The sequence below is a fragment of the Dermacentor albipictus genome, chromosome 8 (genome assembly GCF_038994185.2).
Source record: "Dermacentor albipictus isolate Rhodes 1998 colony chromosome 8, USDA_Dalb.pri_finalv2, whole genome shotgun sequence".
NCBI classification, from domain to species: domain Eukaryota; kingdom Metazoa; phylum Arthropoda; class Arachnida; order Ixodida; family Ixodidae; genus Dermacentor; species Dermacentor albipictus.
The window spans coordinates 120,644,760-120,659,213 of record NC_091828.1 but is presented as its reverse complement, the minus strand read 5'-3'; the positions used below and the strand labels follow the sequence as shown (position 1 = coordinate 120,659,213).

General features: G+C 43.7%; 1 protein-coding gene across 1 annotated transcript in view; it reads left to right on the top strand.

The window, feature by feature from the left end:
- The window catches only part of LOC139049115 (carbohydrate sulfotransferase 8-like), a 142,575-nt gene that overhangs the window by 44,823 nt on the left and 83,298 nt on the right, over positions 1 to 14,454 (top strand). The gene's annotated exons all lie outside the window — the stretch shown is intronic.

The window sequence follows — 14,454 nt, the reverse complement described above, 5'->3', positions numbered from 1 at the left end:
ATTTCAGAATTCTTTCCAAATCTTAAGTTACTACATATTCTTGTATTGCACGTATATTCAAACAAGGCACTCGAGAATATAAGAAACAAGGAACAACACCTAGTATCAATAACCGATTCTTGGAGCATTTTTCATGCATTTATATTTTTAATGTAGGTCACGTAAAAATAGCGAGCGTGAAACAACTATCAACATGTTCGACTTACCCGGACCCTTGTCTGGTGTTGGTTTAGGGCCCTTTGTCACCTGGCCACCTGCGAGAAGGCAAGATAGGTGTTCCCGGGTGCATGCACAAACGATCAGTATCCTATATGCCTGAATATGAGGATAGCCAGTGTACAAAACGAGTGGAAGGATCACGATCCTTGAGGCTTACGTCTCCTATATTTCAGAATTCTTTCGAAATCTTAAGCTACTACATTATTTTGTATAGCATGTAAATTCAAACAATACACAAGACAATACAAGAAACAAGACCTAGTATAGATAACTAATACTTGGAGCATTTTTCTTGAATCTGTATTTTTAAAGTAGTTCACGTAATAATCGCGAGCGTGAAACTACTATCAACATGTTCGACTTACCTGGACCCTTGTCTGGTGTTGGCTTAGGGCCCTTTGTCACCTGGCCACCTGCAAGAAGGCAAGGTATGTGTTCCCGGGTGCATGCACAAACGATCAGTAATCTATATGATTGAATACGAGGATAGCCAGTGTACAAAACGAGTGGAACGATCACGATCTTTGAGGCTTACGTTTCCTATATTTCAGAATTCTTTCCAAATCTTAAGTTACTACATATTCTTGTATTGCATGTATATTAAAACAAGACACTCGAGAATATAAGAAACAAGGAACAATGCCTAGTATCAATAATCGATTCTTGGAGCATTTTTCATGCATTTAAATTTTTTAAAATAGGTCACGTAATAATCGCGAGCGGGAAACAACTATCAACATGTTCGACTTACCTGGACCCTTGTCTGGTGTTGGCTTAGGGCCCTTTGTTTCCTGGCCACCTGCGAGAAGGCAAGATAGGTGTTCCCGGGTGCATGCACAAACGATCAGTAACCTATATGCCTGAATATGAGGATAGCCAGTGTACAAAACGAGTGGAAGGATCACGATCCTTGAGGCTTACGTCTCCTATATTTCAGAATTCTTTCGAAATCTTAAGCTACTACATTATTTTGTATAGCATGTAAATTCAAACAATACACAAGACAATACAAGAAACAAGACCTAGTATAGATAACTAATACTTGGAGCATTTTTCTTGAATCTGTATTTTTAAAGTAGGTCACGTAATAATCGCGAGCGTGAAACTACTATCAACATGTTCGACTTACCTGGACCCTTGTCTGGTGTTGGCTTAGGGCCCTTTGTCACCTGGCCACCTGCAAGAAGGCAAGGTATGTGTTCCCGGGTGCATGCACAAACGATCAGTAATCTATATGATTGAATACGAGGATAGCCAGTGTACAAAACGAGTGGAACGATCACGATCTTTGAGGCTTACGTTTCCTATATTTCAGAATTCTTTCCAAATCTTAAGTTACTACATATTCTTGTATTGCATGTATATTAAAACAAGACACTCGAGAATATAAGAAACAAGGAACAATGCCTAGTATCAGTAATCGATTCTTGGAGCATTTTTCATGCATTTAAATTTTTTAAAATAGGTCACGTAATAATCGCGAGCGGGAAACAACTATCAACATGTTCGACTTACCTGGACCCTTGTCTGGTGTTGGCTTAGGGCCCTTTGTTTCCTGGCCACCTGCGACAAGGCAAGATAGGTGTTCCCGGGTGCATGCACAAACGATCAGTAACCTATATGCCTGAATATGAGGATAGCCAGTGTACAAAACGAGTGGAAGGATCACGGTCCTTGAGGCTTACGTCTCCTATATTTCAGAATTCTTTCGAAATCTTAAGCTACTACATTATTTTGTATAGCATGTAAATTCAAACAATACACAAGACAATACAAGAAACAAGACCTAGTATAGATAACTAATACTTGGAGCATTTTTCTTGAATCTGTATTTTTAAAGTAGGTCACGTAATAATCGCGAGCGTAAAACTACTATCAACATGTTCGACTTACCCGGACCCTTGTCTGGTGTTGGTTTAGGGCCCTTTGTCACCTGGCCACCTGCAAGAAGGCAAGGTATGTGTTCCCGGGTGCATGCACAAACGATCAGTAATTTATATGATTGAATACGAGGATAGCCAGTGTACAAAACGAGTGGAACGATCATGATCCTTGAGGCTTACGTCTCCTATATTTCAGAATTCTTTCCAAATCTTAAGTTACTACATATTCATATATTGCATGTATATTCAAACACGACACTCAAGAATATAAGAAACAAGGAACAATACCTGGTATCAATAATCGATTCTTGGAGCATTTTTCATGCATTTAAATTTTTTAAAGTAGGTCACGTAATAATCGCGAGTGGGAAACAACTATCAACATGTTCGACTTACCTGGACCCTTGTCTGGTGTTGGCTTAGGGCCCTTTGTTTCCTGGCCACCTGCGAGAAGTAAATCGGATAAATTGTGGTGGCAACAGAAATAAGCTAATCAGAACGCCTGCTGCACGTCGCACGAATGTGCGACGTGTATTCGCTCTGTTACCAGATTCTACGTTAGGTGGTTCACAAGCGACAGGCTTGCGTCCTGTTCCACAGTGCCGCGCGCGTCGTTTTTTTTTCTTATCCCTCTCATGCGGCGGGTTTATGAGGACAAACTGAACGACATACTGGTATACACGTTAAGGTTTCGTAATCTGTACCTAAAGCCGGCGCTTGATTGGAGCAATTGCATGCTGGCCATTCCCGCAACGCCAGATGCGCCTGCAATCAACATTAACATCATTCTCCGCCTCCTTCCTAAAAAAAAGGCACCATGCCTAAATGTCTATCAGTGTTTCCGTAGCAACTTCTAAGGGTTCTACTTAAATTGAGGACGACGCAACGAGCAATGGAAAGAAGAATGATGGGTGTAACGTTAAGGGATAAGAAAAGAGCAGATTGGGTGAGGGAACAAACGCGAGTTAATGACATCTTAGTTGAAATCAAGAAAAAGAAATGGGGCAGGGCATGTAATGAGGAGGGAAGATAACCGATGGTCATTAACGGTTACGGACTGGATTCCAAGAGAAGGAAAGCGTAGCAGGGGGCGGCGGAAATTAGGTGGGTGAATGAGATTAAGAAGTTTGCAGGGACAACATGGCCACAATTAGTACATGACCGGGGTAGTTGGAGAAGTATGGGAGAAGTTGGAGGCCTTTACCCTGCAGGGGGCGTAACCGTGATGATGATGATGATGATGGTGTGGTGGTGGTGGTGGTGGTGGTGCCGTAGCTGCTGATTTATCAACAGGTCTGCTAAGTTTTTTAAGGACAAATAATGTCTTTCTTGGCGAGTTATCCCCACCTTTCCGTATCGGGTTTGTGTGTTTCGACCGGGGACAGTTGAGCCTAAACATGTTGCCGAAATTTAAGGTAGCGCAGTCGAAAGCAGTTCCCGTGGGCTTGTCCAGTCTTCAAATGTGGGCCAGCACTGCGGTTACCACCATGCGGTACCGGTTGTACTGGTGGCACCCTAGTACCGGTGGTATGGATGCTGGCAACAGGGGTACAGGTGATACCACCATACTAACGCATGGTAGTGATAACGCCTTGCAATGATACCGGTGGTAAGGAAAGCCTTCTTGGATTCCTTCCTCGTAGAAGCTACCAGTTTGAGACAAAGATACCGTCCTTTAAGACACTGAGGGCCCGGCCTCTCATAATGAATTCTCATTCATATGGTCCATGCACCCCATTCCACCCCCAGATCCCTCGGTCAGGAAAACATTTTCATCGACATCAACAATAGAGGTTGAATCACCTTCCGACTTCTTTTTTCCTAATTTTCAGTGAATCGATGATCAAGGTTCGAAACCTACTGCTTTTCTTTGCGTTTCTCAGCGAACGACAGCAAAGTCAGCTACTTTTCTCACCTTTTCCACTTTTTCTACCACTTCGAAATCTACATTTTCAAAAGATAACTGGTAATGCGTGATCGACCTTTACTGCACGCCAGCAACAAGCGATGTGTGTCCTATTTTTTTATTGCTTTTGACTCCAGGACACACTGAACACTTCAGGCTTCAGGTACGAAACGTTGTCATCTGAGGCCCCTCCAGAATTTGTTTGAAGGTCGGAGCAAGGCGTCCATTTATGTTGTTGCAGTTGAAAATCCGCTGAGTGCTGCTTTCTTTCTTTTTTTTTCGAACCACACAAAACGCCATACATTTCAGAGGTCGTTAAATTTTATAACTGCTTCGCATAAAGCACATTATACAACTAAAAGGAAGCACTCCATCCGTATCAGCAATTATAACTTATCTTAATATACTTCGTTTGCCCGCATCAAGCAGTTAGTTTTCTACTGGTTTTTAGTCATACAAAAAATTAGTAAAATGTTCTGTTACCTGTGGTAACACTGGCCTCAAGGCCCTTTTTTTTTTCTCTGAAGAGAGGGCTTCAAGGAACTTAAAGAAATACAGTTCTTCTTTAAAGGGACACTAAAGAGAAAAATGATTTCTTCTGGATCAGTAAATTACCTTTGTACCTATATATATGTCAAAGCAGCGAGGCTTGGCAAGCCGGAAAAAGTAATTTTCTATCGGTAAAAATCTACTACAGTGTTCGCGTATTCAAAAGGAATCAAACATTGAACTTTGCAAGTTTCAATAACATTTGCTGCAATAAAGTCGTTCTTCTCGGCTACCACAGCATCGATTTTGATTAAATTTGTTGCACTTACAATTCTTGTATAAATCTAGCAAATTTAGAGTGGATTTTTCACGTTATTTCGATAGTGTATTTAGGAAAATTCTTGAGAATTACAACGCTTCGAAAGAAGCTTAGCGTCAGGTACGGAATTCTAACTCAGCAATGAACAATGATATCACAATTCTGTAAACTTCGCAAATCTAAGCATATGTAAATTTGATGTCGCACACACCGCTCCGAAATACAGCGCTAATTTGTGAATCGGAAACTGGCAAAGCCTTCATAACTGTTCTAACAATTTGGCATTTGCTGTTAACAAACTTCATGAATTTAACTTTTCCGATTTAAATACTCTAACAGATATAGTTTCAGAACTGCGATATCTGCTTGTGGCGCCTAGTTACCGATATGTAAGCTTTATGCTTCAATTATTTTGAACCCGCCACGCTGACCCCGCGGCTATGGTGTTACGCTGCTGAGCACGAGGTCACGGGATGAAATCCCGGCTACAGCGGCCGCATTTCGATGGGAGCTAAATGCAGAAACGTCCGTGTCTTTGGTGCACAATAAAGATCCTCTGCTGGTCAAAATTAATCCCGAACCGCCCCACTACGGCGTGCTTCATAATCAAATCGTGGTTTCGGCACGTAAAAACCAGAATTCATTAAATTATTTCGAATCTTACCGATACTCAGTAACATTTACAAAATAACTCGAGGTCCTCAATCAAAATTTATCTTCTCAATACTTGTATAGGTTGACATCTACTTTAAATGCGGGAAATTTTGTTAAAATCGGTCAAGTGGTCATCTCCGTTTTGTTAAATCGGTTAGAGTATTATTGTTAAAATGGGTCGGAGTATTTCTGCGTTTTACACATACTTGAGCGGGGTAAATCGGAGTTGGCCCCGCGATCTGAAGCCTGTTCTTAAGATCCACGCGTCGATCAACGAATCCTTCTGTACCTGAGGCGGCAGCCACGAAGGCCAGCAAAAGCAGGAGGCCCGGTAGCAAAGCCCTCGTTCTTGCCATGAGTGCCGGATGTGACAAGTGGACCGAGACTGAGCCGCGGCGCAAGTGTACTGAGCCCTTTAAGCTCTCACTTGGCGACCCTGGCCTACGAAGCCTTGGAAACGCAACCCGTCATCGCGCGCAGCCGCAATTGGGACATACGCTCGTGCAGCGGGGAGAAAGAGGAGTTTATTAATTAAAAAACAAACATGTGCATAGAGAGCGAGTAACATTGGATCTGTGTGACGCTGTGCTAAAGCCCACAGAGCGACGCGAGCTTTTCCTTTTTAGTCGTATTTTAGAATATCTATCCTTATGTCCACTGCAGGATAAGGCCTCTCTTTCGGCAATCTCCAATTGCCCTTGTCTCGCGCTAGCCGATTCCGACTTGCGCCTCTGCAAGTTTTCTCATTTCATCAACGCACCTCATTTTCTGCCGTCCTCCGTTTTGCTTCCCTTCCCTGGCATCCGTTATGTGACTCTAATGGTCCGCAGGTCTTCTGCCCTGCGTATTACGTGGCTCTGTCCAACTCCATCTTTTTTTTCTCTTAATGTCAACTAGAATGTCTGCTATCCAGGCACGCCGCTTCCTCTCTTAACGTTACGCCTAGCATTTTTCGTTCCATCGCTTCTTGCTTCGAGCTTCTCTGTATACATACATACATACATACATACATACATACATACATACATACATACATACATACATACATACATACATACATACATACATACATACATACATACATACATACATACATACATACATACATACATACATACATACATACATACATACATGCATGCATGCATGCATACATGCATGCATGCATGCATGCATACATACATACATACATACATACATACATACATACATACATACATACATACATACATACATACATACATACATACATACATACATACATACATACATACATACATACATACATACATACATACATACATACATACATACATACATACATACATACATACATACATACATACATACATACATACATACATACATACATACATACATACATACATACATACATACATACATACACACGTGCGTGCGCAAGATCACCAAAGTGCGGCCGGTTTCTAATTGATTAGCATGCTCTTGCATGCGAAATTCAATGCAACGACGTGGTTTGTCCGTTGTGTTGATGCCACTGCAGGACGTGTGGTATCTCCTGCTCGACCACAGCCTCGTACAGAAGGTGGCCGTCATTCTGTGGAGCATTGTCGGTTGTGTCCTCGCAAACACATGTAGAGCAAGAATAAAGAACAATGTTATGGCGCATCAAATATTGGCGCTAGTCAGAAGACGATTTGACGTGTAGAAGTGGAATCGGTCTCGACAGCCATCTTGTTTATGCATCGTTCTCTATCTTGGAAGTGTTGTAAATACATCTTCATATGTGACTTCTGCAACGTAAGAATATCAATAACGAATTTCGCTGAAATAAATCACATAACTATTTATAATTTACCTATATCGCGTTACAAGTGTTTCCCATTTATACTTTTGTGCTTTTGCTTTGTACTTGATGCCTAAATACAGCTAATATTGAATATTTTTTGTATATTGCATAGTTCGGAGCCTTTCTTTGTCATACATTAATGTATTGCTGTAATTGTTCTTTTTCATGTTGCTTCGTAACCACCCCCCTCTTTTATGTCCTATGGCCTTGAGGGCAACATAAATAAATGAATAAATAAATATGTGGCTCCCACCTGCTGAGAGAATCGGTTCAGGCGAAAATTTCGTTTGTGTTTCCGAGAAGTGCTGCTTTTGTTCAGCGGCGAATTGCAAATATAGAGCACACGATAACGTCATCGTCGCCATTCCTTCGTTGTAATTCTATCGTTGTCACGTCATCGTCTTCGAGAGAGGCGTTTCCCGGCGAAGATGTGTGCAACTCGCTCGTGCGCTCTGTATATGCAAATGGTCCTCCTTAACAAGAACGGCGTCCCTCGCCAACACCGATGACAGCTTAGTGTAAACCGATTCCCACATCGTGTCGGGAATCCGCATATTGTTCTTTTTTATTATTTACTTAATTTATTCCGTGGGTTTTACGTGTATCCAAACGGCACAGTGGTTTATGATGGAGACCGTAGTCGCAGAGGCTACAGGTTAGCTTTGACCACCTCGGTTTCAATGACGCGCCCCCATTGTGCTTGAGCTCAATATTGCTCAAGCGGTGACTCTGAGATTGTTACACACAAGAACTTATCCGAGTCTAAACTTTATTAACAAGCTATATCTTGAAAGAATTGTGTCATTCAATTGCGATAAGTGTAATGGCATCATTACTCTGGATCATATGCTTTGGCAGTGCCTTCTGTCTTTCACAGACTGTGACAAGGAAAGAGACTGCTGGCGACGAGTCCTTCACAGTGGAGTTTTTTTCGATCAAGTACAGGCCGTCCAGAACGCCCACGATACGGCGGTAAGGTTAAACCTTACTACCCCGATGTGGGAGCCGCCTGCGTCAACCTAAGGGTTGATCTTCAGGACCTGAATAAAGTTCATCATCCCATACCATACCGAGGGCATGGGTACCTCGAGCATTATTTCATTCTGCCGCCCATCGGAACGCCGCGGCCGCGATTCTAACCCGCTATCTCGTGCTAGGCAGCAAAACGCCATAGACAGAAAGGACGGGCACAGCACACCGAACTTCTAGCTTTCAACCACTGTCGAAGTGAAAGAGTTACAGTCAGTGCTCTCACCTGCAGCGCCGCTTTCGTCCCGTTTTTTTTTTTTTCACTGTAAAAGAGCATCATGTGATCTTTCTTTCTTTCTTCTGCGAGAAGGGGGAAGTGGGGGAGGGGGCTCCTGCTTGCGTTACTGTCGCACCTTACGGTCAGAAAATCTCCCCCAGTCGGCAATATTGCACGCATTCAAGGGCGCACTGTTAACAGACGGCATTGGCTCTGGCAGAAACAAGGCAGACAAGGATCCCGTCCACGATTCCCCCCCCCCCTTCTAGCGCAGAGCCCCACGAACCCGCTTCTGCATTCCCAGGGCCACCATGTGGCGTCCCACTTTATTCTCTCGCCACTGATTTTACCTTCCTTCAACCGCCTCCGTAGGTGACCTATTTAGCGCGCGAAAAACACTAAACCTTTTTCATCGCGCTCAAAATTTCATCGCCTGAAAGTTAAATAAATTGTCTGACAAGGTCGAGCTAAGGACGCATTGTCTGTGATACCCGGCATCCACGTTAGTACGATGTATTTGCGGCGTTCAAATTGTTCTCAACGCCCACAGTCAACAACACGATATGCGAAGAGTTTTGGGCCCGCATTCACAAAAAAACTCTTACGCTTCTGCTGATGACAGCTATTTAATCGTCTCTCATCATTTGCAGCAATAAGGCTATGACGAGACACTTGTTGTACTTCAAGTTCAATTGTCCTCTTCGCACCACACATGTTCATTTTCAAACATTTCGGATCAGGTCTCGCCTGGACGTCCAACGACGGGCCGTCTAGTGATCCGAAGAGGTCGGCGCCGAGCACCGCCTGACAGGCATATGGCTCGCCTAACGACACCATGAATAAATCCCCCCCCTCCCACCTGACGAAATAAAGTTTTTTTTTTTTTGCCTCTCCAGCACCTAGAGTGGAAAAACGTTGCAGTTCCGTCCGAAAGGCGAAGCATTAAGTATTAGAAAAATACACGAAACGAGGTTCTTTGTTTCGTAGGCCGCATCGATTGCAGCAAACAATCGCTTGGTAATTTAATCACGCCCATGCACCCAAAGACAAGCATACGGATATAACATTAGAGCACTCGCTGTCGCAGCACTGGCACGTCGAGGAGCACCGGCAGTGGGGAGCGCCAGTGCTTTTCTCAAAGCGAACGTTCCACGCTACCACTCCCTTCATCTTTACAACTGTGCCGCGCCTCCGAAACTCAGGTTACGGTACCTCCCACCCTCTGCAAGCGGGAGGACAGTGCGCGTAAAGCGTCTCGGCCTGCCCCTGCATTCGCACCCTTCGCCCCGGCTCGCGCAGCGGATGACCTCCAACATGGGGCACGGGGCAGCCGCAGTCGGTCTAGGGGACTTCTCATCTAGCGCGGCCATGGGGCAGCGCGAACTCGGTCACGTGACGCGCATCAACCTATCAACGCTCTCGGCTCACGTGACCGCCGACATAAGACGTGCGGGCCGCTAATTCTCCTCGCCCTTGCATTTTACTCGGCAAGGTACGCCGGCGACGGCGGAAATGGGCCTAGACTGTCCATATAATTTCTATCGCATTAGAAAAGCTCGGCATCCGGAAATATTCGAAAATGTTAAATATGCAGCATCTCTCCGGCATGTGCGTGGCACTAAATGTCCCAGTGCATGCTACATGTGCCATCGAAGTGCACGGCCCTTATCCCAAGATATGGGCTTGGATCCCAAGGCAAGGGTGTATGTTATTAAAGGGACCGAAAACAGATTTTTAAGCACTTAGCTTTTATGGAGCAACGCAAAGCTCACACTCGGTAGTGTTTACATCTGCAGCGGTTACTTCCAAAAGTGCGTGAATATTTAGTAAGCAGAATTTTTCGATCTGAACAATATCTAAAAAAGTAAGAGTCCCTCCTCCAGCAACGCTGAGAAGTGTGAGCGATGTCGATAGCCCGCCTCGGGAATTGTGAAAGCCGCCCATCGTTCTGCTTTCACAAGAGTGAGTGTAATTGTGGTTAAACACCTACATTCTGACCTTTTCAACCACTTTTGAGAATATAAAGCTGGTGCAGTAAGTTCGTGCTGCTGTGCAGACATTTCTTATATTTATACCGCTTTTTTCCCCGAGCACAACTTACGTCATGGCTGGCTGTTCCCCGTCGTAGTCGTTCTGTCGATAGACGAGCCAAGCCAACTCATCGAAAAGAAGGCAAAGATAGCGCCACTTTTCTGCTCACTACAAACGAAGGCTTATCTGCAGATTGTAAGTCAGGAAAACCTTATAATAATAAAAGGTATACTGGATTTCCATACTAAGTAAAAGACCAGGAACCGAGTACACTAGTAGATGGTCACGTGATGGACCTCTTATGCAGCTTTATGCTTTTCCCGCCCGGGGCGCCAAAGGTCAAGTTTTGCTACTTTTAGTGATGAATTGAAATATAAATCCACCTGTAATCAGAAAAACATGGCTCGTTCTAGCCACTACGATAGGGTATCATCCCATGAGCGAGGTTCTCTCGACTCATGTTCTGAGCGGTTATTTGGCCCTTTAACACTTTGATGACCTGGGGTGGTAAAAGGCTTGCGGATCCTTGATGAAGTAACGTGCACTCTGACTGCTTCCTCGACTCCCGCCCGCGCCCCTCCTCCCTTAGTGACTGAATCACTGGCACATTTGCCACACGCTTCGTACAGATATATCCTCATTGAAAGGTTAAGCATAAAATGCTTTTAGTTCCCGTTATCGGCGACCTTCGAGTGACCCTGAGCCAAAACCCAGAGGCGTTATCCGGGCAAGTTGCGAGAACAAAGTGAGATTGCCCGGACAACCAGTCGAAACTTACGAAAATGCCGTCTCTGGCCCTCAACCCTTTGTACAGGACCGCATTACAAAGGCTAGTTGCTGTGTAGACAAGTTGGAAAAAATATAGCTTCTGAGTTCTCCCTAATGTTCTTCCTACAATATCACTCAAGTTGTAACTTCTAGTACGCTGAAGTTTTATTAGTCATTTCCAATAGCGACGTTCAAAAGGCAGATACAGGGCACCATGCACTTCATTGTGATCTCTTGGCGCAGAGACACAATAGCCTCTGCTCTTTTGAATGTCAGCGGTCCGTGAGTTCCGCGGCACGGGTTTTGTGTCTCTTCGAGAGCTGTGCGTGTGCGTGTGCGTGTGCGTGTGCGTGTGCGTGCGTGCGTGCGTGTGCGTGTGCGTGTGCGCGTGCGCGCGTGCGTGCGTGCGTGCGTGCGTGCGCGCGTGCGTGCGTGCGTGCGTGCGTGCGTGCGTGCGTGCGTGCGTGCGTGCGTGCGTGCGTGCGTGCGTGCGTGTGTGTGTGTGTGTGTGTGTGTGTGTGTGTGCGTGCGTGCGTGCGTGCGTGCGTGCGTGCGTGTGTGTGTGTGTGTGTGTGTGTGTGTGTGTGTGTGTGTGTGTGTGTGTGTGTGTGTGTGTGTGTGTGTGTGTGTGTGTGTGTGTGTGTGTGAAAACTTTTACTGTAGTGAGGTCCGGAGGCTCAACTTTTTAGCCAAGGCGGTACGCTCCCACGTTGGCGCTGTCAGGCGACATCACGGGCCTTCTGGACGGACTTTAGTTGATCTTGAAACAATGGCCTTCGAATCCTTTTTTCCCACTATGCCCATTCTTCAACGAGGTTGGGAAGAGTTGCGGGACACTCCGTCAGCATATGTCTGATTCCAATGATGCCATACCAATCATTGCATTCCATTTTAATCTCCCTCTCTGGATATATATATAGACTGCCTGAGCCGTGTTCAGTTTTGAATGTGGCAATGGGAATTGCCTGCGTCTTAAATAGTAATGTTTGGTTATGTCATTGTAAGTTATTAAATGATATCTAGATTCCCTGGCTTGATGGTGAACGGTTTGGTTGTGACTGTCACGGTTAGCAAGTCCTCGTTCCAAGTCATGAGCAACTTCATTGAGGTTTACCCGAGTATCGTCCACTTTCCTCATATGCTCAGGAAACCATTGGATTTCAGTTCTCATAATCCCAATGTTTTCAAAAAGTTTAGCTGCAACTCCAGCTACGTAGCACTTATCAAAAGACTTTATAGCGATTTTCGAATCACTGAAAATGCAGGCCTCGAGAGGGGGCGCCACAGGTGATTTTCTTCTAGCTGGACAGCGTTCATATGGACCAATGCACAGTATGGCGTGGTGAGGTGTGGTACGCTGTGGTGGGATGGGGTTAGATAGATAGATAGATAGATAGATAGATAGATAGATAGATAGATAGATAGATAGATAGATAGATAGATAGATAGATAGATAGATAGATAGATAGATAGATAGATAGATAGATAGATAGATAGATAGATAGATAGACAGACAGACAGACAGACAGATAGATAGATAGATAGATAGATAGATAGATAGATAGATAGATAGATAGATAGATAGATAGATAGATAGATAGATAGATAGATAGATAGATAGATAGACAGACAGACAGACAGACAGACAGACAGACAGACAGACAGACAGACAGACAGACAGACAGACAGACAGACAGACAGACAGACAGACAGACAGACAGACAGATAGATAGATAGATAGATAGATAGATAGATAGATAGATAGATAGATAGATAGATAGATAGATAGATAGATAGATAGATAGATAGATAGATAGATAGATAGATAGATAGATAGATAGATAGATAGATAGATAGATAGATAGATAGATAGATAGATAGATAGATAGATAGATAGATAGATAGATAGATAGATAGATAGATAGATAGATAGATAGATAGATAGATAGATAGATAGATAGATAGATAGATAGATAGATAGATTAGATGTATAGATGTATAGATGTATAGATGTATAGATGTATAGATGTATAGATGTATAGATGTATAGATGTATAGATGTATAGATGTATAGATAGATAGATAGATAGATAGATAGCGGTTATGACCCTTACGAGAACGGGTCCCTTCCATCATTTATAACCGCGTATGCGGCGGCACAATATATTTCAGCACGCAGCACACAGCGTCTTTACTGCCCCATTTAAATGTCACGCAGTCGCAGTGCTGAGTCTCTTGATATTATATTCAACAGCCACCTGTTACGCACATGTTCAGAGCCGTGGGTGGTAAATGCATTCCCACTACGAGAAGGTCACGGATCACACATAAAGGCAAAACAGAATTTCTGCGCGCTAGTTTTGCTTCACTACAATGTTTTTGAAGCCTTCATTTTCTTTCGAAGCCAAGCTGTTCCACAAAAGCTTATTCTAGACAATTCGTAGAAAGACGCATTTACATATTCGAACCTTCAGACTGTCCATATACGGCACTTGGACTTATCGCCTTCTTCTTCTCGTGGACGGTTATCTGTAGACGATGTCCAATCAATATTTAGAGGTCTACAGAATACACATAGAAAGAGAGCCCGGGTTTTAAAATACATGTGTCTAGAGACAGTGCATAAAGCTCATAACATTCAAAGAGCGGCCACCATCACAAATGCCCTCATGCGGCGATCATTTTGTCGAAGTTGAAGAAAATTGTTTGCATTCAATACGATACTGCGTATTCGTAAAACGTACACTCAGCGAAATGAGCATTCTTGTGTATCCACTGGAACCACTAGAAAACATCTTTTCATTATAACCATTTATTGTATGCAATGGGACAGAATCTCACAGTGTCACTAGGTTATAATTTATTTTATGATTCTTCGTGTCCTATTTATTGCGTAAACGTTCCTATGGCACTGTTGCCAATGCGCACTTAATAAGCTGTAGTCTTCCTAGCGTTGTTTATATCTGCATCTGGGGAACCTCATCTCCGCTTGCTTTGTCGAATAAACTTCGTGACTTTACAATTAACCAGCGTTCAACTCATACGTCTGAAGCTTCGTTGATGTACAACTTTTTTTATTTGTTCATTTGAGGCAACACGACTGAACAGTAT